This window comes from Cryptomeria japonica, chromosome 11 (assembly GCF_030272615.1).
Source record: "Cryptomeria japonica chromosome 11, Sugi_1.0, whole genome shotgun sequence".
Classification (NCBI taxonomy): Eukaryota; Viridiplantae; Streptophyta; class Pinopsida; order Cupressales; family Cupressaceae; genus Cryptomeria; species Cryptomeria japonica.
In genome coordinates, this window is record NC_081415.1 from 394,853,774 (window position 1) to 394,879,232 (window position 25,459).

General features: G+C 37.1%; 1 long non-coding RNA gene across 1 annotated transcript; it reads left to right on the plus strand.

Annotated features, from left to right (window-relative positions):
• The first annotated feature begins 839 nt into the window (after positions 1–839).
• Positions 840–3,012, plus strand: LOC131071596 (uncharacterized). Its single transcript, XR_009112543.1, has 2 exons — positions 840–999; positions 2,468–3,012. It is a non-coding gene; the product is annotated as an uncharacterized LOC131071596 (long non-coding RNA).
• The last annotated feature ends 22,447 nt before the right edge of the window (positions 3,013–25,459 follow it).

Genomic DNA, 25,459 nt, shown 5'->3' on the forward strand with positions numbered 1-25,459 from the left:
TAAATGTCTTTATGCTAATAGTGATGAGGAAGAAGGGTTCAAAAATAAACGCAAAGAACAGTTTGCCTATAAACTAAGAAAATTTCCAAAGAAAAAGAAAAGTTTATATATTAAGGGAGATAGTACTAATTCAAATGCTAGTAATTCTGATTCTGACACTTGTGAGACTTTTTTAATGGCAATAGGACCGCGTTCTATAGGTCTGAGTGATGCTGATCCTAGCAGCGATGCAAAGGGCGAAGTGGATCTGCAAGAAGAGTTTGTTTGTGCTTTTGAGGAGATTAGCAGATTGAAAAAGGAAAGATCACAACAGTTGAAAGACAAAGAAAACCTTTTGAAAGATATTGAAGCCAAAAATTAGGTTATCACAAATCTGAAAATTGAACTTGAAGAAGGTAAAAAATCAAGTAGAAATGGTTAAAATTGAATTTCTTCTAAAATATGAAAATTGTTTAAAATTAGAAAGTGAACTAGTTTCTTTAAGGTGTGAAATTGAAAAGTTAAATATGATTTCAGAAAAACAAGTTAAGTTTGGAAAAAGTTTAGAAATGTTAAGTGAAATGTTGGCTAAACAAAAACAGATTAATAATCAGTCAGTTTTGGGATTTGAAAAAGGTGAAAGTTCTAATAATTTTAAATCACAAAGAAAGAAAAAGTGGTATCCCAAAAGATTTTATTCTTTCTATGGCTATTGTAATTTTTGTAACTATTTTGATCACAAAGCAATTAACTGTAGAGTTATGCCAAGGAGAAGAATTAATTTTGTTAACCAATATTCATTTGATTCTTTAAGGAATTTCAATATTGTTTGTTTTAAATGTCAGAATGTTGGACATACTACGACAAATTGCCACATGAGTTTTGCAGATACTAGAGACAGGAAGGAAATAAAAGTTTGGAGAAAGGAGGAGAAAAGATCTCTTGTTGTTGAAAAAGATTTACATGCAACAAGAGAAAACCTTTGGATAGTAGATAGTGGTTGTTCGAACCATATGACAGGTGACAGAAATAAGTTTTCTACATTTACAGAATGGAATGGTGTCTAGTGAAGTTTGGAGATAGATCTTCAGTGTAGATTCGTGGTAAAGGCTCCTTGAGTATTAATGATATTTTAGAAGCAAAATTAATAATGTGTGGTATGTTGATGGACTAAAATACAATTTACTAAGTGCTAGTCAAATGTGTGACAATGGTTATTTTGTAAATTTTAATTAAGAAATTCTAAATGTGGGAAACTAATAGCTGAAGGTAAACGAACTGAAAGTAACATTTATGACTTAAGGGAAGTAAAAGGTAGAAGTTGTTTGATAAATAGAAGGATGTACGTTTGATGAATAGAAGTTGAAGATGTCATACAAATTGTAATAAGAGTGCTGATGCTGCATGTTCACAATGAAGAGTAGATTTTGATGGCAGATTGAGAGCAGTTTTGACAGCAAATGGTATAAATCTTTTATTTTATAGCCTTTGATTTTAATAATTCATTTTGACATTAATTGATCTCAATCAAGTGGTGATTACTTGTTTTGGAAAGAGTGTTGGTTGTTTGCAGACCTTTATTGACAACATTTAGACATTTATCAGTTCGTATTGAATTTGTTCAGAATATCTTCAGTGCAGTTTAATTCAGATTCAGAACATTCTCCTGTGCAGATTTGTTTCAGATACACAGAGGCATCATGACTGTCATTTCATCAGCATATCTTTTAATAAAACATGTGCTTACTATGTGTTGTAATGCAGAGATACTGTAGTATTTGATATTCGGATTGATACAATAACTTACAGTTTATTTTGAATTTAGAAAAATAATATTGGTTATCGTTCCAGTTTGTAATTGATTTGAAGTCATATTTGAGCAACTCAAAAGAGAAGTTGATTTGTTATAAGGGTTGGTGCTTTGAATTGAGTTGGTGCTCATATAGATAGGGGTTTGGTGACTCCTTAGGGTTGGTGCCCTTAAACTTTGTAATTAAAGTTTCAATCGTGAGGGTGGATTAGGACAGTAGATCCTAGTAGCATTCTCACCATGGTTTTCCCCTCGTGGGTTTTCATGTAAATTTTGTGCATTGTCTTTATGGTTCTACACAAAACCTTTGTTCTACACAGTTTATTGGGAGCCTTTTTCAATGCATGCAAAAAAGTTATTTAGTCTCATGGATGAAAAACCTATGTTTTCCTGTACACATCCACATTAAAATGGGTACATCGAAATAGTAACCTGCAATGGAAAGAAATGGTTTGCCTTTGCTAAAACATCCCTGCCCATGTTTGGTGCAAATTTAACATTATGACCTTCCTATCTGTTAAATTGCACTGCCCTTTAAATTGCAGACCTTGCTGAAAGAAATATATTAATTAATGTATAGCATTAGGTTTTATGTATTCGGGATTTTTGGTTTGGGTTAGAAAACATTATATGTCATATATATTTTTTTGAACTTATTGTATCTTGGTTGGACTGCAGATAAAGAATTGGATATCATTGAAATGGCTGTCTATGGAAATGTGATTCGACCAGGACTTCAATGTCGCTGCAAAACTGTTGCTGAAATGCTTGATAAGTACAAATCAAAAAGCACACAGATTGCATGTGAGTTGCCATATAAGGAAAAAACCTGAATGCATTGTTTCAACTAGGATTGGAATCAAGGGGATGGTTGAGCTTTGATGAATATGTTATACGGAGTACTGTCCACAGCTTTCTAAATCTTTTCCCATAGACACAATTACTTATCAGCTTCCTTATTTTAGGCGAGAGTACTGTTCATGTGACTGATTGTATCTCTCTCTATAATGTTATTAAATGTTGTGAATTTGTTGATTCTTTCTGTTTTGTGTAAGTCCTTAATGGACAATTTTCCCTCTAAATGATGAGAACAATTCTTAAGGAAGCATGTTATTTTTGAAAATAAACTTCAACACATTAGCGGCAGTCAAATATATGATGATTGTTGATTTATTATATATTGCTTTTATCTTGAATAAAATGAATTGTACTAGTTTCCACAATCTTGGAGCAGTTGTATTAGCTGAGTTTATGCGTGTTTACTAAATATGCCTGGTTATTATGCTGATTCATTGGAATTCCTGATAGGCCTTTTTTTTCATGTTCACTAGTAGGTTAGATTCTTGTGCTGTACTTAATTGAAATTTGCATCCACAAGGAAATATGAGGGAGAAATCTATTTCAAAATTTTTGTGTCTTCAAGTTTTTGGATGCTATTCTAAAGAACTCTCCATGAAGATCTTCTATCTGCCTTATTATTAGTACCAGGAAAATGCAGCATATATTGCTTAATAAGGATCAATCCAACAAGAGGGCTACAAGGAAAGTCCCTACCCAGGAAGCTAGAAAAGCTAGAACTAGCATTTGTACCTTGAAACCCAAAATTCAGGGAGTCAACATCATTGGGCATCTAGCTATAAATTTTGAAGATTCCTATCTACTATATTAGTCATTTAATTTTCTTTGAATTCTCACCAGTTCATTCGTTCAAGAAGTTATCTTTTGGTTGCTACTTTCACGTACATATTAAAATACACAGGTATATCATTGGGTCTAACATATTACCATCTTCAGCTGAAGCCTATCTAGGTTAGTTTGTAGAAGAGTGCCTACTATAATTTCTCTTATAAGTTTCCCCTATCTTTACAGTTTAATGAGTTTAATGAGACAATTACGCTTATGCTTCTTATGGACTTGATTGGAAATATGTTATGACTTAAGACAAGATTCAACCAGTGGGTATTATATGAATGTTAGATTCTTTACTCGGCAATAATATAACCTTTGAATTTGTTGTAAACTTCAATGGATTGTTTTCAAGAGAAATCAAATATAAAGTCCAATGAACATATGGCCTGATAATATGTATGCAGAATTTACTGCCATTGCAGTGTTTCACTACCTTAATGATCAGTACAATTATATGTTTTTGAACTTCTAAATATAAGATCGTTATGCCTGAATTGGCTCTTTTATAACACGTGATTAACTATGTTTCTGATATAAGAATCAGAATCCAGATTTCTGATTGCCCAAGCTTGCTGTAGTGGCTTATTGAACAATCTGCCTATGATGCTGACATAATTCTGATTAATGTCTGTTCGTTTGAGTCTGATCGATGGTGTTTCTTTTGAATGGATTGCTATATCTGAATCCCCATGATTTGTTCATATATGTTCTGTTAAATCTGTTTATAAGTTTACTGCAAATCTGCTCTTTAAATAGGAGTTGTTTTTTTTCTCTTGTTTTTCTGCCCAAATGAATTATAATAGCCTTACTTTTATACCCTTCAAGAGTGCCTTTTTACCAAAAGAGGCAACCCTTCCAATCTGGTTGGCCAACTTATTATTATTATTAGTCCTTTTATTTTACCTTGCCCACATGGGTGCTAGAACGAGGGTTGGCCAGAAAATGTCTTATTTAAATTAATTTAAAATCCTCCTAAACCCGAGGTCGGGTCCAAACCCAAGCGGGGCATGATAGTTTGCCCTTCCCAAATTTTCTTGTCCTCAAACAATGACGGGTTTAACCAGCTCTTTTCAATATGAGGGTTCCTACACTAACCTTTGGAGATTTGTCTTCCTTATTTGACTTTGGTTGACCCAATGTTTGCTCAATATCCTAGATATCTCTTTGCATCAAAGTGAGGGTGATCTTAACATACATTAAGATGAGGATTAGAAGCATGTCACACATCTATGACCTCAAATATCTTTCTAGCTATTCACATCTCTAGAATATATCAAGTATGAACCAAACGTGGAGCATACACATAAAAACACGAAGTATACACATGAATATATGCAAACACAGAGCATACAAATGAATATATGCAGTCACAAAGTATATAAACAAATACACACGTTGTTAGATCCCTTCAATGGGCCTAACCCCAATCCTTTTGCTCCTAATCCATTTTGAGTCAAAAAGTGGGGCTAAACCCAATCCTTCTGCTCCAAATCCATTTTGAGTTAGAAAGTAGGCCTAACCCCAATCCTTCTGCTCGTAATCCATTTCAAACTAGAAAGTGGGCCTAACCCAATCCTTTTGCTCCTAATCCATTTCGAGCCAGAAAGTGGGCCTAACCTCAATCTTTCTACTCCTAATCCAATATGAGTATAACCCCAATTTTCTACTCCTAATCCATTTCAAGCTAGAAAGTGGGCCTAACTTGAATCCTTATGCTCCTAATCCATTTTGAGTCAGAAAGTGGGCCTAACCTGAATCCTTATGCTCCTAATCCATTTTGAGTCAGAAAGTGGGCCTAACTCCTATCCTTTTGCTCCTAATCATTTTGAGTCAGAAAGTGGGCCTAACACCGATCTTTTTGCTCTTGTATGCTCATTGATGTGTCGTAAAATTTCTCCAATACACTTCAAAAATTTCCTTAATATGTCCCATAGATTTTGAGGATGTAAGGGCACCATAATTACTAGTTTGACTCCTCCACAAAGCTCCATTTGTTTATTGTCCCTTCTCCTCGGCTGCTTTAAGATCTTCCTCATCATGCCTTGTATTCGTACTTGGATTTCCTCTTGTTTCATTGTCGAACTTTGCCTCTATATTACGTTATTAGCTTTGTCCCTTTCTCTTTTGATAGCCCTTAAAGCTTGTTGACTTAATTGCATTAACTAATTTCCCTTAGGCTCACAACAACATGCTCTAATACCACTTGTAATGTCCCTTATAAGATTTCCCATATCTTTACAGTTTAATGAGACAATTATGCTTATGCTTCTTATGGATTTGATTGGAAATGTATAATGACTTGAGACAAGATTCAATCAATGTATCTTATATAAATGTTAAATTCTTTACTCGACAATAATATAACCTTTAAATTTTTTGTAAACTTCAATGTATTGTTTTCAAGAGAAATCAAATATAAAGTGCAATGAACACATGGTCTAATGATATATGTATGTATGCAAAATTTACCACGATTGTAGTGTTTCACTATCTTAATGATTGGTACAATTATACGTTTTCGAACTTCTAGATATAAGATCGCTATGCCTGAATTGGCTCTTTTATAATATGTGATTAAATATGTTTTTGATATAAGAATTAGAATCCAAATTTCTTATTGCCCAAGCTTGCTATAGTGGCTTATTGAACAATCTACTTGTGATGTTGACATAATTCGGATTAAGGTCTGTTCTTCTGAGTTTGATCGATGGTGTTTCTTTTGAAAATACTGTTGTATCTTAATCCCCATGATTTGCTCATATATCTTCTTTTAAATCTACTTATAAGCTTGTTGCAAATTTTCTCTTAAATAGGTGTTGTTTATTCCCTTGAATTTCTACTCAAATGAATTATAATAGCCTTCCTTTTATACCCTTCAAGAGTGCCTTTTCACCAAAAGAGGCAACCCTTCCAATCAAGTCGGCCAACTTATTATTATTATTATTATTAGTCCTTTTATTTTTCCTTGCTCACATGGGTGCTAGAACTAGGAGGGTTGGCCACAAAATGTTTATTTAAATTAATTTAAAATCCCCCTAAACCCTAGGTCGACCCTAGACCTAGGTGGGGCATGACATCTACTTAAAGTAGCATTTGCTGATCTGATTGTTCTACAAAAAATTGAGGTTTTAGATTTTTCATATTATATATCTCCATGATTTATGCGAAACAATAAGATTAATTTTGATAACAATGATAATGATTTAGAATCATTGTATTCCATAGTTTAGCTCAACAAGTACTGGTAATCAATGTAACCAATTACAGGGTCAAATAAAGTAACAACTTAATGCTTTAAAGATTGGCTAGTTAAGTTGATCAAAGGGTGAGATGCCAAAGATTCTACTTGCCCTTGCTTGGAACTCTTTGCTATCATTAGGAAGGCTTTTGCTTTTCTAATCTGAATTAGATCAATATGTTGAATATTGTGGCATAATTGATGTCAAAGGAGTCAGTAAGTAGAATAGTGAGAATTAAATGTAATTGTATGTGATTCCTTGTGTTCGGTAGCTACAATAATACTAATTGCTTTTGATATGACATGACTGAGCATTTGAGATTTGGAATGACTTTAACAAGCAATGTTTGATAGGTATCTTAATGTTATCATTATGCTTCGGATTTAGTAGATCCTAATTGTCTCTCACATGTGATATTGTTTGGAAGCATCTATGGTATGCTTTTGAGGTGTTTTTGCTAAGGAATTGTATGTGCAATTAGTTGCACTATAATGGTGTTTGGTTCCACATTCTGTCCTAGTTGTGTTGTTAGAATTGACAAATTGTTTGTTGTGCTTGTTGGCCAACTGTGTTAATGTTCCAGATTGATGCTCCAGAGGATTGTAACATGCACTAGCTAGAGGTAACGTGTTGATGTTCATCGGGGCTAGTAAAGTGTATGTTAAATAATATATTACACGTCCTTTCTACTCACATAACATCACATAGCATCACCCACATATCTCTTAGATTTTGTATGAGATTGACATGCTAAGTTGATGCTCAGATCTTGTATTAGGGGATTGGTGTCTATTGTAGGTTGGTGCATACTACATATTGTAAATTTCTTATTATAAACCTATGCGGTTGGATTTGGGCAGTAGATTGAAGAAGCTATTCTCATTGTAGTTTTTTCCTTATGGTTTTCCACATAAATCTGGTGTTTCCTTGTGTGGATGTATGCTTATGTTCATATTTTTGTAGGTAGCTTGATAATAAAGGAAAGTTCAGTAAATGCTACTATTGAAGTTTTGGGTTTGAGGATAGTTGTGTTGCATAGTTGTGTTGCTTGGAGAAGGTTATTTATTATAATTAATGTTCAATGAAGCTGAAATTGGCATATATTAATTTAACCCTCCCCCTTTCTCCACCCCCAACCCCCTTGTATATTTGTGTGCTTAACAATTGGTATTCGAGCAAATTTCTTTGGAAAATGCTTACCAGCTTGAGGTGGATCTAGGATGGCACACTCAGTTGCTCAAGAAGGTCTTTCTTCAAACAAGGCACACTTTTTTTGATGGACCCAATTATGCATTTTGGAGTGTAGGGATGTAAGCTTATTTGATTGCCCTAGGATTTGATGTTTGACAAGCAATTTGGGATGGTTATGAATTCCTTGAAAATCCCCCAAGAGACCAGACTCAGAAAAAGGCTTTTGAGAATAATGTAAAGGGAAGTAATGCTATTCTATGTGGTTTATTTGATGATGCGTTTGTAAAGATAATGTATTGCAGGACCGTGAAGGAAGTGTGGGTTAAGTTGCACAACATCTATGAAGTAGATGACAAGGTCAAACAAGTAAACCCCCAAGCCTACCAAAGTCAATTTGAGAGCTTGAAAATGAAGGAAGAATAAAACATTGTTACCTTTATGGTTTGGAATGATTAAATAGTCAAAAGTATCAAAGGACTTAGTAAAGAGATGAAAGAAGCAGTGGTTGTGAAAAAGATACTCAAATTCCCTCCAAGATTTGATCTGAAGGTTTATGTAGCTGAAGAAGCTAAAGATTTGAATACACTAACTATGGATGAGTTACATAGAATTATGATTGCTTATGGGACGAGGATTGATACTAACAAACTCTTTAGGAAAGAGGCAACATTCAAAGTGTCCACAAAGCAAGAAGATTAGGACTGTAATGATGAATCAGATCTAGAGCAAGCAAACTTTGTTAGAAATTTGTAGAGAAGTTTCAAAAAGCATAAAGGTAAGTTGTCTTTCAAATATTTTAATTCTGGCGAAGTAGGACATTTTATGGTCATGTGTCCATACAAAGATTCTAACAATTAAGATCAAAAGAACGAGAATACATTTTTTCAAAAATAAAGAACTATCAAAAGAATCATAAAAGTTTCTTCACTAATGAAGAAAGTTACTCATTTGATGATGATGATCAATGGACTTCTGGAAATGAGGGCAAAAAGGCTCTATTCATGGCTATCGAGACTAATAAGGGTGATGTAGGAGGAACGAAGTTTGGAAATGAAGATGATGAAGTAGATCTTGTGGAAGAATTATACCATGCTAGAAACAAAATAAAAAAATTGAAGAAGATGATTATGAAAGAAGTAAAAACTAAAGACAAGTTTGAACCAAGGGAAAACTAGGATGAGGGTATGTGGTTAGTTTAAACATAAATAAGCATAAACCACTCAAATAAACTTAACCATTATACCTTCATAATCTTTCACTTGTTCCTTTGATTGAGCATGATGAAGTGAAAGCGCCCCTTTTGATGCTCCACTTGATTTGTTCTTTGCTTGTTGTATATGTGGATTGCTCTCAATTGCTCAACAAGATGGATGGACTAAAGATTTGGATTTGGATGAAGGATAAATGGATAATAAGGATTTGATAGAGGACTATGAGAAAATGATGAGAATGTGACAGAGGGAGATGAGAGGAGAAATTGGCAGCATGATGATAGAAGAATGGAAGACCCCTTTTGAGAAGAAAAGATGCTCCAATTTATAGATTGGAGGAGGCCAATGTAGGGCCAATATTGTCTTATGAAGGGCTAAGATTCATTCAAGATAGTGGACATGGATCAAGGATGCATTGGAGAAATAAAAAAGGAATATAAAATTCCTTGGGAAGAGGGGGGAAAGAAATTTGAATTTCAAAGTGAGGATGCGTAGGAGATTCAAAGAAATTTGAATTTCTTTGAGAGGTTCAAGATCGATGTGATATGAGTGGGGGAATTTAAAATTGGAGAATAATGATAAGTGGAATTATGAGAGATTCTACAAGGATTGATTAGGTTGAGTGGGGATTATGAAAAAGTGATTTGTAGGAATCACATGACTAGGTTAATTAATTAAAATTAATTAACCGAGTGAGTTTAGAAGAAATAATTATTGAGGGACTTTTAGAAGAATAGGCAAATAATTAATTTATTTGATAAATTAATTATTGGACAATAGTGCCAGGATTAATTAAATTGGATTTAATTAACACCGAGAAGAATAAGGATAACACAATTAAATCAATTAATTATGTTGACAAGCTTAAATTAATTAAATATTGATTTAAGTAATTTTAAGTGTCTACATTTTACCCCTCTTTGATATAGCATCATGAAGTGATGTTATATCAAAGAAGAATACAACATAGTGGAAGAAAAGGACAAGGACTAGTAGCATGATGCCCCAGTCATAAGATGAGGAAGAATGATGAGGAGGAAGGATGGCGAGGAAGTAGTTGTATGTCCCCCCGAGAGGACATGTGGGTTCGAAGAACACGGGTGTGCTCTCGAAATGGATGAGAAGATGAGGTGATAAAATAATGAGAGTGATGAAGAGGGAAAGAGGATGGATTAGAGTCTTGTGAATGAAATGAGATAAAGAAATGATAAATGGATGGGATTTCTTGTTGAGCAAATATAGAGAGCAAACCTAGGTTTGATATTGCCATGGATAGTCTACACCATTGATTGTAAGAACTAGGGTGATATGAAGACCCGAGGCGTGGACTGACGCTCAGACAAACAAGAATCTCTTGCACACAACCATGTAAGCATTGAGAAACACTGATGCAGGGTTGCTGGTTCGTGCAAGGAAAAATTTCAAACATACCATACCATGAAAACTATGCCCCATTATACACCAGCCAAAACATACCTAGATATAGGATGATCAAGGCATTCCTGAACAAGTATAGTCCTTGGACATAAGATGAAAATTAAGGCAAAAAGCCCAATCATGCAAACAACATGCACATGACCAATTGACATCTCTTTCCAAGAGTAGGACATGGATTTGGATAAACTGCTGGACTAGGGAAGGACGCATCCTGATGGGCAGGTGATGGATTTGGATAAAGGTTGATGATTGACAAAAGGCAAGTTGGATGTGCAAGGTTTGTAGATGAGAGGATTGTTGCTTGGATTTGATTAGCACAGTATAGATGGGTGTTTGGATTAGGCACAAGTCAGTGTAAGGTTAGGTAGATGGGAAAAGCTCAGTTTGATGAATTGGATAGGATAGGATGGAAGAAGGATAAATGATTAGATAGGATGAAAAAGGGGATGGATGATTGAGTAGGATTGGATTGGGGATGGGATTAATGATTGAATTGGAAGAGATGGAGAATATGATTGGATGAGATAGGATTGGATTAAAAATATAATTGGATAGGATGAGGTGGATTGGTGGATATATGATAGATGGACTGGAACCAATGACATGGGAGAACCAAAGATTGGTAAGAGAATGGATGGATGGGGAGATATTATTTGGAACGAAGACAGATGGTTCAAGTGGATGAATATGGATAGGATATGGTGGAATAAAGGGATGGAGAGTAGGATGATGGAGACCCAAGGACTGTGTTGCAAAGGAGGAAAATGCCCCACTAAGGGTAGTGGAATGAAGGATAGGAAATATGGTGGATAATAATGTATAAGGTGGAAAGGTAATGTGTAATGGATACAGATGGTAGAGGAATTAAGGCTTGTATTTTCCAAAGCATGAATGGATGTTATTTTGCTTCCAACATGATCAAGACCAAAGATAAGAATGGGGGGATTCATTTGGATAGAATGAGGGATATGCGATGGAGTATATGGATAGGATAGTCAAGATCAAAGACAGGAAAGGAGTATGGACTTAGATAGGATGCGGATTAAAGATAAGGAATGTGGATGGTAGGTTGCATGGATGAAGATTCCCCCCAAGTGTAGAGTGCAAGAGGATGAGGGGATTGTACATGACGCTTGTTTGCCAAGTTTTCATCATGGTACTTACCCAAGGCACCACAAGAAGTGGTTTTCACCATTGGGTGAAATGATTTTTCCTTACTTTTTGCCTTTTAAAATTTTTTTTTTGGTTTGTTTTTTTGGATTGATAAAGATGAGGATAAGTGGATATGGAAGATTGTGGATGCGTGAAGGAGGAAGGGAGGACTCAAGTATCTAGTTCCATGGATGGTATCCCTTGGTATTTCTTTGAACTAGAGGTTTGCTCATAGATGTTGGTAAAAATGATTGGGGAGATGAAATGGATAGGGGATGGAAGATAAGGATTTGCAAAGGATTAGACTAACGAAATGAGATTGTGAAAAATGGATGGGGTTTTGAAAAATTTGTAGAAGATCAACATTGGCACACACCTTGAAGGGTGGTGAAGTATTGGAGGAGAGGGTTTTGAATTAGATGGAGGATAAAGTGTGGATTTTGGGACATGAAGACCCAAAATAGAAGAAGGGGATGATGGAGTTGGGATGGTGGATTTTGGGACATAAGGACCCAAAATGGATTTTGAAGATGGAGTAGTGTTAGATGGAGGATTGGAGGACTTATGAATGGATGGAGCTTTTGGATTAGCAAGTTTGGATGCCAATTTTGATTGTTCTGCTTCTAGAAGTATCTTAGGAATCCACATAGTTTTTGATTTTTTCTTTTGGGGCCTTTGCGGCCTTTTGGATTGTCCTTTCTGTTGGATCATATTTTTGTTTTGAGCATGTCGTTTTGAGGGGACATGTTGATCCTTTGATTTTTGTGGATTTTGAGCTTTATTCTTTTTAGATTAGGCATCCAAATTGCTTCCAATAGCAATGGGATGGGTGCATGAGGATGAGGGGTTGATGGATTTTATGGATGGTGGGATGATGGAGGGAAAGTGTTGGGAGGTATTCAATGATGTGTGCATTTGTTTATCTTGCTTAGGGATTATTTGAGGTGATGGAGTGGTGGATGGAGGGATGGAAGGACCCAAAATGGATGGTAGGAATGGAGGATTTAACTATGGAACATAGGGTCCCAAAATGGATGTGGAAGATGAGGGATGGTAGGATTTTGATTTATACGAAGGACTTTTGAATTTAGGAGGAATAGAGGATGTGCCAACATCTTGAGCATTAGCTTGAGGACCCTCATTATTTTGGGAACAAGATGCAAGTTCATTTTGAGGAGGATGGGATGTGGAAGGAGGATTAGGATCTTCAGATGGATTGGGATCATGACATGGAGATGAAGGGATAATTTGATCTTGACTAGGGAGGGTATCATGAGATGGAGTGGGAGGGGTGATTGGATCATGAGATGGAAAATGATCATGCAATGGTGGGAGAGGATTGGATGTAGGGATCATATGATCATGAGAGGAAGTGAAGGGGATGAGATCATTAGATGGAGTAGAGGGTAGAAATGGACTTTGAGATGGAGTGGTATCATGAGATGGATGAATGCTTTGATCTTGAGATGAATAACAATCTATGCTAACATGTGTTGGAACAAGCTCTCAGCATGTTTGGAGTTGTGGGGGTGGTGTGGTGGAGGAGGATACAAAAGCTTTGATGTGAGTAGATGGAGGAATGCGGGTATCATGAAGTGTGGGGATTGGGATTTTTTTTGAGGTGAAGGTGTTGGCATATGTGCAGAGTTTGATGACATGATAGTGTATGTTGCCATTGATGTCAATATGCTAAAGTATGAACCGATATATTGAAGTAAGCAAATTGGCAAGAGAACTGGTATGATGGTATGAAGTGAATCGATATGATGGCGTGAACCAATATATGCAAAAAGTAAACCGGTATATGGAAATTTTGTATCGAGGTTTCATTTGATATGACTACCGGTTGGTAGTCTCAACTTCAGGGTTTCTGGTTGATGCATTCTAAGTTTGTGTGATTCTACCGACGACATCCTATGATGAGTTAGCATTGAAATGAAGATCAGATCGTGTTGCCACGTCAACCTTGTGCGCATGAAGAATTTACTTGAGGATCTTGCATGAAGAAGATTGATTCTATCTACCTCGAGAATGTGCGAAGTCTCAGTAAACGGTGTAGAGCACGTGATGGGTTATCAACTTCCAGAAGCGGTGAAGAACGAACGATGGAGAACGTCTTGAGATTTGTTCAAGATTGTTTTACCCTATGTAATGTGATTAAACGGTCAGAATTGGACCAACTCTATTGTTAACCTAGATGCTTAGGGTTTTAGGTTTTGGCTACCGACCTAATCATTGTCTATAAGGTCGATGATGATTCTCATTTGAAGTTGTTGGCAAATGTTATGTGTGTATCCAAGTGAAGAGATACTTGATTCTTGCCAGACCAAAGCAGTGAGTAGAGATCTATAGAGTGTGATTGCAGATGTAAAGGAACTGAAGTGGATCTGCCTTGGCATTAAGTGTTGTTATCAAATCAGTGTATTACCTGTTGACTTCTAACCATTTCAGTAGTTGAAAAATCCCTTTTCTGGGTAGCTTTAACAGGCTTTTTGTAAATCCTTTAACAGGGTGACTCAAAAGCATTGAGTTCTTCAAATCCTCTTGTGAGGTAACCTTTAACAGGGTTTTAACCTTTAACCGGGTATGTAGCCATCCCTTAACCAGGTGATCCCTAGCAGGATCGGTTCCTAGCAAAACCTGTTGTAAATTCTTTAATCAGACTAGGCTCCTAACAGAGCGGACTTCAGAAGAGTTCAAAAAAAACTTGTGAGTATTCATCCCCACCGTGGTTTTTCCCAGTTGGGTTTCCACGTGAAAAATCAGTGTGTCATGTGTGATGCTTTTTCATGTGATGTTTTAGTGTTTTCTGTTAAGCGGTAATGCATGCTGATCCAGTGGTCATTATATTTCTGATGTATTACTTGTTTAAGCATATGGGTGAAGTTGAGATGAGATGTTAGGTCTAAAGATGATCTAGATGAACCGGTTTATGACTTTTACAGTCACTGTGTTTTACTGGTATTGCCTTGATTTAGATTGGTGATGCATTTTACCGGTTAGTGCAGTCTTTGCTATTTAAGTTGTTAAAGAAGTTTTTGTCTATACTGATTCACTCCCCCCCTCTTAGTATCTGTTGGGTACTTACTGTTCATCATTATTCATCAATTGGTATCAGAGAGGTCCTCCAGTTCCTCTGTGCTATAAGCTTAACCGCTTGAGGAAAAAATCCTATTCTAATGGTGAAGAGGGAAGGTCCTAAGTTCAACAGAGATAAATTTAAGATATGGAAGGACAAAATGAAGATCTACATTAAAAGCGTGGGTGCTCAACACTAGTACTATGTTGAGAATACTTATGTTGTCCCTACTGGTACTCTCACTGATGATAAAAGAAGAGAAATTCAGGAGAATGGGAAAGTCATGGAAGCTCTTGTCAATAGTCTATCTGATATTGAGTTTATAGATGTTCAAGACAAAGACAATCCCAAAGATGTATGGGATATTCTGGAGTCTATCTATGGCGGTGATGAGCATGTGAAGCAAGCTAAGGAAGAAAGCCTTAGGGGAAAATTTGAAGACATGCGGATGGTTGAAGGAGAGACTATTCAACAGTATGGGATAAAAATTAAAACTGTTGTTGGAGACATCAAGAGTGCAGGAGGTACAATGGATGATTCTACCGTTGTTAGCAAAGTTTTGAGAACCTTATTACCGGTCTATGAAACAAGGGTTGCTATTATTCAGGAGTTGAGATCTATTGACAAGACAAAGGTATCCCTAGATTCAATCATTGCTAAGTTGACCGCATATGAGCTAAACAATTATGATGGCAGTGTTCAGAAGACTGATTCAGCCTTTAGAGCATCTGCTGCACTATCTAGAAAGGGAAAAGAGGTTAGTACCAGCTACGAACCCAGAAAAAGTAGAGATATGGATGATGAGGAGATCCTGATGGAGTTTGAAGCTCTTCTTGCCAAGAGACTTCCTAAGGGAACTAGAAAATATAGAGGTAAGCTCCCTTTGAAATATTTTTCTTGTAATAGGATAGGGCACATTGCTATAAACTGTCCCAATAGTGATAATAAGGACAAACCGGAGAAGTTCAAAAAGTTCAAAGGAGGAAATAGGAGAAAATGTCTTGTTGCAGTCGATGAAGGTGTCAGTGATGATGAATCAGAAGATGAAGAAAGTGAAGACATAGTGTTTGTAGCCATTAAGGAAGATGTATCAGACAAGAAGGCTCTTGTCTCCGGCTTTGATAATTCTAATGAGTGGATTATTGATAGTGGTTGTTCTCACCACATGACTGGTGACCAGAGAAAGTTTCTGTCTCTGGAAGAGTATGATGGAGGTGTAGTCTGATTTGGTAATGATGTACCATGTATGGTAAAAGGAAAAGGGTCCATCTCTCTAAATGGAAAAAGCAGTGCTGATAATGTGTATTGGGTAGAAGGTCTCAGGCATAACCTTTTGAGTGTTGCTCAGCTGAATGATAAAGGGCTCACTCTGGAATTCAAAGATGGAGTATACAAAATAAAAGGAAAGAGTGGTGGACTGATGGCCACCTATATGCAGATCAAAGGTAACTTATTTCAGTTGAATACAAATATCAGTCAATTTATAATGGCTAAGTTTGATGACAGTTGGATATGGCATAGAAGACTTTGCCATGTAAATTTTGATAATATTGTGAAGGCTAGTAAGATCAAGGTAGTTAGAGGATTGCCTATGCTGAACAAACTAGAGAATCCATTGTGCAGAGAATGTCAATTGGGGAAAATGTCTTCCTCAACCTTCAAAGGTAAATCTTTCACATAAGATAATTTACTTGATCTTGTGCATACTAATTTGTGTGGTCCTAGAAAACTAGGAGTATTCAAGGAGATAGGTACTTTATGATTCTTACTGATGATTGCTCAAGAATGATGTGGGTCACATTATTGAAATACAAGTCTAAAGCTTTTGAAAAGTTTAAAGCCTTCAGAGAACTAGTTGAAAAGGAAAGCGGTAAGAGGATCAAATGCCTTAGAACCGACCAAGTAGGTGAGTTCACTTCTGGAGAATTCAATAAGTATTGTGAAGAGAACGACATCAAGAGGCAACTGTCTACCTCCCGGACTCCACAACAAAATGGCCTAGCAGAAAGGAACAAATAGACTGTAGTTGAAGCTGCCATAACAATGCTAATTCAAGGGAAGGTTGCTCACACTTTTTGGAGAGAAGCGGTGAGCACTGCAGTCTACACTATGAACCTGGTACTCATCAATAAAGGTAAGGATAAAAATCCTTATGAGTATTGGACTGGTAAGACTCCTGTAGTAAGATACTTTAGAGTGTTTGGTAGCAAGTGTTATATCAAGAGAAGTGAACACCACAACAAGTTTGATGCAAAATGTGATGAGGGAATATTCTTAGGGTATTCCACCAAGAGAAAAGCTCTCAAGTGTTTTAACAATAGGACTCAAAGAATTGTTGAAAGTATCAGTGTTAGAGTTGATGAAACCTCTAAGAAACTTGAGGAAATTGGCAGTGAGCGAGCGGTAGATGAATTGGTTGTAACCTTCTGGGAATCGGTTGGAAAACAACCAAGTACAAGTAACAATGCTCCTACACCAGTAGATGCTAATGTAGACAAAGATGAAGATGAGGATGAAGAGGAAAAGCAAGAGGAATTAGTTAAGATCATTCCTAGGTATGTAAAGCTGCATCATGATCCAAAGAAGATCATAGGAGATAAGGATGCAAGAATTCTTACAAGAAGAAAGGTTAGAGAAAATTCTTGCATGATTTCTGAATTTTAGCCCAAAACATTTAAAGAGGCACACAAAGATGAAGACTGGATTAAGGCTATGGAAGAGGAACTTGACCAGATAGAAAAGAATGGTACATGGTCTTTGGTACCCAAACCTGAGCACAAAAATGTTATTGACACCAAATGGGTTTTTAGAAAAAAGCTGAATGAAGATGGCATAGTGGTAAGAAACAAAGCAAGACTGGTATGTAAGGATGTGCTCAAGAAGAAGGAGAAGACTATGGAGAAACCTTTCCTCCAGTAGCTAGATTTGAAGGAGTTCAAATGCTTCTTGCATATGTAGCCTTCAAGGGATTCAAAGTGTATTAGATGGATGTAAAATCCGCATTCCTGAATGGAATACTTGAAGAGGAAGTGTATATAGAGAAACCAAATGGGTTTGCCCTATCAGAAGACAGTGATATGGTGTGTAGGCTACATAAAGCCTTGTATGGATTGAAACAAGCACCTAGAGCATGGTATGAACGTTTACACTCTCATCTTGTGAAGATTGGATTTAAAAAAACAAGTGAAGACAACAATATCTATCTGAAGTTAGAAGGAGATCAAATTCTGATCTGTGAAGTTTTTGTTGATGACATAATTTTTGGTGGAAATGACAAAATGAACCATGCATTTACAGATGAGATGAAGAAGGAATTTGAGATGTCACTAATCGGAGAGATTAAGTTCTTCATTGGACTATAGATTCAACAAATGAAAGATGGTATCTTTATCACTCAGTCCAAGTATGTCAAAGAGGTGTTGAAGACCTTTGGCATGGAAGACAACAAACTGGTTGGTACATCGATGATGACTGGTTGTAAATTGTCAAAAGAAGATGACTCAGCATTGGTGAATGAGAAGGAATACCGGTCAATGATTGGTAAGTTGCACTATGTAGTACACAATAGACCGGACATTGCACATGCAGTGGGCATTGTTGTACGTTTTCAGAAAAGTCCAAGAGAATCCCACTTGGTAGCAGTCAAGCGGATTCTTAGATATCTGAAGGGAACTATAGATTATGGATTGTGGTATCCATACAGTAATGATTTCAATCTCAAAGTGTTTACCGATGCCAATTGGGCTGGTAATATGGACGACCGAAAGAGCACAACCGGTGGTACATTCTTTCTTGGTGGTAGACTAGTCTCATGGATGAGTAAGAAACAAAGTTGTATCTCTCAGTCTACAACAGAAGCAAAATTATGTAGTAGAATTTATGAACTGTACTCAGACAATTTGGATGAAGCATGTATTAAGTGGTTTCAAAGTCCTTATATCTGAACCAGTGAGTATATATTGTGACAACACAAGTGCAATAAATATTTTCAAGAATCCGGTATTGCATGCCAGAACCAAGCACTTCGAGCTCAAGTATCATTTCTTGAGGGAGAAAGTTCAGAACAAAGAGGTTGTATTGGAACATGTTTCCAGTAAAGAGCAGTTAGCAGACATATTCACTAAGCCTCTACCAAAGGCTACATTTACCTATTTAAGAGGTGAATTAGGGGTGCTGCCCCTTCAATAGGTGAACTAAAGGTATGTGCTCCACATCAGTCAGGTATTACATTGACAAATCTTTTCAAGATTGATGTGTTGAAGGATACTACTCCTTAGGGGGAGCAACATAGTAGATCATGGATGTTTATGCCTCCACTTTGGCATTGTTGTCAAAGGGGGAGAAGATGTGAAGCAGAAAATATATCTGTAGTATTTAAGACATATAGTATGGAAGAGATTGGGGAGAAGATGTGAAGATGTAGAGATATCTTTGTATATTGCCATCAATGCCAAAGGGGGAGATTGTTGGAATATGTGCAGAGTTTGATGACATGATGGTGTATGTTGTCATTGATGTCAATATGCTGAAGTATGAACTGGTATATTGAAGTAAGAAAACTGGCAAGAGAACCGGTATGATGGTATCAAGTGAACCGGTATGATGGTGTGAACCGGTATATGCAAAAAGTAAACTGGTATGTGAACCGGTATATGGAAAATTTGTATCGGGGTTTCATTTGATATGACTACCGGTTGGTAGTCTCAGCTTTAAGGTTTCTGGTTGATGCATTCTAAGTCTGCGTGATTCGACCGATGACATCCTATGATGAGTTAGCATTGAAATGCAGATCAGATCGTGTTGCCACGTCAGCCTTGTGCATGTGAAGAATTTCGTTGAGGATCTTGCATGAAGAAGATTGATTCTATCTACCTCAGGAATGTGCAAAGTCTCAGTAAACGGTGTAGAGCGCGTGATGGGTTATCAGCTTCCAGAAGCGGTGAAGAACGAATGATGGAGAACGTCTTGAGATTTGTTCAAGATTATTTTACCCTATGTAATGTGATTAAATAGTCAGGATTGGACCGATTGTATTGTTAACCTAGATGCTTAGGGTTTTAGGTTTTGTCTACCGACCTAATCATTGTCTATAAGGTCGATGATGATTCTCATTTGAAGTTGTTGGCAAATGTTATGTGTGTATCCAAGTGAAGAGATACTTGATTCTTGCCAGACCAGAGCAATGAGTAGAGATCTATAGAGTGTGATTACAGATGCAAAGGAATTGAAGTGGATCTGCCTTGACATTGAGTGCTGTTATTAGATCAGTGTATTACATGTTGACTTCTAACCATTTCAGCAGTTGGAAAATCCCTTTACCGGGTAGCTTTAACAGGATTTTTGTAAATCCTTTAACAGGGTGACTCAAAATCATTGAGTTCTTCAAATCCTCTTGTGAGGTAACCTTTAACAATGTTTTAACCTTTAACCGGGTATGTAGCCATCCCTTAACCAGGTGATCCCTAGCAGGATTGGTTCCTAGCAGAATCTGTTGTAAAGTCTTTAACCAGACTAGGCTCCTAACAGAGCGGACTTCAGAAGAGTTGAAGAACAACTTGTGGGTATTCATCCCCATCGTGGTTTTTCCTAGTTGGGTTTCCATCTGAAAAATTAGTGTGTCATGTGTGATGCTTTTTCATGTGATGTTTTAGTGTTTTCTGTTAAGCGACAATGCATGCTGATCTAGTGGTCATTTATTTCTGATGTATTACTTGTTTAAGCATATGGGTGAAGTTAAGATGAGATGTTAGGTCTGAAGATGATCTAGATGAACCAGTTTATGATTTTTATAGTCACTGTGTTTTACCGGTACTGCCTTGATTTAGATCGGTGATGCTATTTACCGGTTAGTGTAGTCTTTGCTGTTTGAGTTAAAGAAATTTTTGTCTATACTGAATCACTCCCCCCCCTCTTAGTATTTGTTGGGTATTTAGTGTTCATCATTATTCATCAGAAGGCGATTGAGGTGGATGGAGGACTTGAGGAGACGAGGCAACTTTGTTTCAAGGTGGGAATTTTGTCTCCTTTTCTGGCATGTCTTGGATAAGATCACAAATGATGGTCTTGGAGGATGTGGATAATATGGATTTTGGAGGATTAGGATTAGATGGAGGATTGGGATTAGATGGGGGATAAGGATTGGATGGAGGATTGGGATAATGGATTAGGGAATTTGGAGGACTATGTAGTAAAGGATCTGGATGGGGAGTAGAGGTAACAAAGGTGTTGTAAAAGGATGGGGATTGGGATGTGGATGGGAGGTATACATATTGGATTAGAGGGGTATGTAGATGAGGGGTAATATGGAGATATAGATGGGGAATAAGATGGATTTCCCTTGTCAAAGGTAGAGGAAGCATAAGAGATATGGTATAGATTGGGATTGGATACAGTGTGTTGAGATGAAATAGATGGGGATATGATAGATGGATGAGAGGTTATGGGATGAACTTGGTAGGCAGGTTGAGGTGGTTCATGAACTTCCATGAGCATCTGCTCATACTAAGCTTTGAAATTTTGGGAAGCCATGTTGAGAATGGAGGACTAGATTGGAATTGGATGAATATGTTTTGGAGGAGAAAGATGATGAAGGTGATGTTAAATGAACATGAGGATTAGGACTTGGCTTTGAATGATGATGGATTGGATTTGATTTGATTTGATTTGATTTGATTTGATTGAATTAGATTGGATTGGAATTGTTGATGGCTTGATCGAGGATTGATGAAGATTGCACCCTAGTCCTTAGATTAGGATTTCGGGTGGAGGATTGATGATAAAGACCACAAACCTAGGTGACGACCAAGGTAGGGTAAAATTTAGACCTTATGAAGATTGATCAAATCTCCCTCTACTAAGGATAGAATTATGACCCTAAGCAAAGAGGAGATAAAAGGATGGTGGTTTGGATCGACAACAAAAGGATTGGATGATTGATTGATGGGTGATTGGATTACCAGATTAGAAAGATGGATTGATTGATTGATTAGAATTTTGAAGATTTTATTGGATTAGAAGGAGAATGATTATGGAAGAATGGAGAGATAATAGGAAGAAGAAAGGGGGAAGGATACCCAAAGTCGGTTGAATGATTTGGACCAAAATGGTGGTGGAGGAAGGATGGACTTGGCAAGAGATATCAACCAATGAATACACATTGGCCACTAATGCAAATAGAGAATCCAAACACAACGCACTATCCTAGGAAGTTTGCTGAGGAGGAAAATCTTTGCTTTGTGACTCAGGTACACACCCAATAGCTAATCAGAATATGACTACTGAGTCTCACGCAATGGATTCTCAACGCCATATTAGCCTACTCTAAACACTAATCGGGACATGATATGGCAAGTCTCTTGGGGGAGTTACTATGTCCCTTGCACAAAGATTATTCACCCTTTGGAGGTGAACCAGGTGGTTTCTATTCCTAGGGTTCTTATTAAGGATTTCCACTCAAGGACTACCCTTTGTAGTCGCACAAGCGCAATTGAGGCCTACAACCCTACAAAGTACCAAGTACAATGGTAGTCATGCAAGCATGATTTAGACCTCAAGGGCCCTACAAAGTGCTTGATATGAGAGTAAACTCTCAAATAGCTCCATCCCTCGAGATTTTCATCCCAAGAGGCCTATTTATTATAGTGATTTGGAATGCTTGGGTTTTAGCTGTACTTACTTGGGTCGTTCCCCTCTCACCAAATTGGGAGGGCAGGTCCGTTAAGGGTAAAAAGCGTGCAAGAAAACTAGAAAAGTTTCAAGGGTCTGGATTTCTGATTGTCTATATAGACAAGAGCATACTCTCCTACCTCTACACTTTCCTCAAACACGTAAGACACATTGTTATTGTACCCAATTAGATTTAAGTGCCTAAGAAAACAAAAAAAGACACAATGTTTGCTTGTATCTCCTTAGGCAACCTTCAGAAACAATGGATTAGAATTCTCAAAATATGTCTTGGACCACTTAGATAGGACCTGCAAAACTAAAAAATCTGATTAATAGACAATTCTGCAGAAACAGGGGTCCACTGTTCTGTAGATGACCATGTTGAAGCGCCTGCGCAGGCGCTGGAATGCCTGCGTACGCGCTGCAGTGAGGGTTAGAAAGCCAAAAATAGGGAATACAGAGAATCCGAAAAAAATTCCTGAAAAAGCACATATTATACTTGAGAGTAGTCACGCTGCTCAGATGCCGGTCGCACTGAATTGCGTGTGCTTGCGACAAAACAAAAAAGCAGGTTAGCAGAAATTTGAAAATTTGAATTTTTGAAAATGAGCGGGATGTGTTCAAAGAACTCACGCTATTCGCAGATCGCTCGCGCTAAAGCATCGCGTCTAAAAAAAAAAAGGCTAGATAAAGAGATTTAACTAATTTTGTTTTTTGATTTTTAAATTATTTGGCCTTTTTATGTGCATTTTAGATGACTGATAAAAAGAAACAAAAAGAAGAATGAATAGGAATAAAGATAGGAAGGTGAATGAAGGAATGTTGTAGGCAGACGCGTTGTTCTTGCAACGTTCGCGCTAATCAGCAGACCTATAGAACATGCAAGTTAGGCAGATTTAAATTTAAATTGAGTGCGTGTGCGCATGCGCCAAAGACCTTGTCGCCCATGCTGAACCTGTGTTGCTCGCACTGGAGTGCAGGTGCTTGTGCTATTCTGATATCTGCAGCTAAAAACATGCAAAAACTTCACAAAAAACGTTAAATTTAGGGATGTGGGTCCCACCGGGCATGCCAAAATGAACCAAGTGAAAACTAGGATGAGGGTATGTGGTTAGATTTAAACATGAATTAGCATAAAACACTCAAATAAACTTAACCATTATACCTTCATAATCTTTCACTTGTTCCTTGGATTGAACGCGATGAAGTGAAGGTGCACCTTTTGATGCTCCACTTGATTTGCTCTTTGCTTGTTGTAGATGTAGATTGTTCTCAATTGCTCAACAAGTTGGATGGACTAAAGATTTGTATTTGGATGAAATATAGATGGATACTAAGGATTTGATAGAGGACTATGAGAAAATGATGAGAATGTGATAGAGGGAGATGAGAGGAGAAATTGGCAGCATGATGATAGAAGAATGGAAGACCCCTTTTGAAGCAGTCATCGGTTAGGAGGGACCTCAAAGACATCAATCCGGACTGGTCAGCAAGAGTAAACACAACAGAAACACAAATATATGATGGAGGCAATGTAGAACAAATTGATTTATTTCATGAAAAATGATTACAACCAACCGGTAACAACCAGGTTACATAAACCGGCTCACAGGCCTGCTAAAAAATGCTCAAAGTACATAATAGGTCACAACCGAGACCTTCAATCTTAAGATCTATCTTCTATGCTCAGTCTAGCTACTTGATTGTTTGATCATTTCATTCTATTGCTCATTTACAATGATTTATACGATCCAAGGGATCCGATCAACTCAAAAAGGGATCAAAACCCGAAGAACAAGACCTAACGTGTAAAACCAACAAGGTCGGACTTCGCTAAGAGATTCCTCCAAAAAATATAAAGGATGAAGTGTAGCTCATGGGAAAAGGTCATCCACATGTCAAGGAACATCAAAATCAACGCTCAGGGCTCCGCAAGCTATGAAAGGGGTCTGATATATCACAAATGCAAGTAGGTCCAGGTAACCGGTAATAGGAAATTGTCAATCGGTAATAGTAACTGATAGCGATATCTTGCCAGAAAAAGATCCAAATATTGTGCAGTTTGGGAATAAGGAAGATGATCAAGTCTTCAAGTAGAATCCAACTCCATAGAATCTGGTGAGCCAAAACTGAGACATACAGAAAGAAATGCTGAAACTGCAAACAAAAAGAAAAATAGAAAGGAAAATATTTTTGGTCGATACAAGATTACTATGAACCAGGGATGCTTCTGCATCAGACATCCGAGGTTATTAAAAAAGTGAGTCTCACTTTGTTGGGGTCAGAGGAAAACCAAGGAAGTCTACCTCTACTTGAGAAATCCAAGATGAATCTTCAACTGGTCTGTCCTTCCACTTCACAAGATACTCCTTATATTGACTGCTCTGGGTACTACTCCCAATCCTACTATCCAAAATGTCTTCAATGCAATCCGATTCCTTTCGGGGCAACCGTTTCTCCAAGTCTACAATACTGTCCTCACTGAATTCTGGTTCATGATACTCATGAATATCTGCAATGTTAAACATAGGTGAAACACTCAGACTATCCGGTAACTCGACTTCATATGCATTCCCAGAACTGAACTTCCTCAAAATCTTGCAAGCCCCAAACTTTTTCATTCACAATTTGTTATAAGTTCCAACCCAGAATCTTTCTTTTCTAAAATATACCATCACTTCATTGACAACTTCAAATTCCTTACCCTCTTCTCATCTGCCTTCTCCTTATACTTGTTGTTCATGTCCTCCAAATGCTGCTTAACCTGAATATGCAAGGCTTCCATGTGATCAACAAAGTCTTTTGCTTCTAAACTTCTCCGGTCTTCACTACTAATATCTCTTAATTATGATATACCTCTAGGATGCACTTCGGTAACAATCTCAAAAGCTATTCTTCCGATACTCCTATTTACTGAATTGTTGTAGGCAAACTCTGCTTGTGCAAGGATCAAATCCCAACTTTTGGTTTTGTCTCCAATTAAACATCTCAACAACTTTCCCAAGCT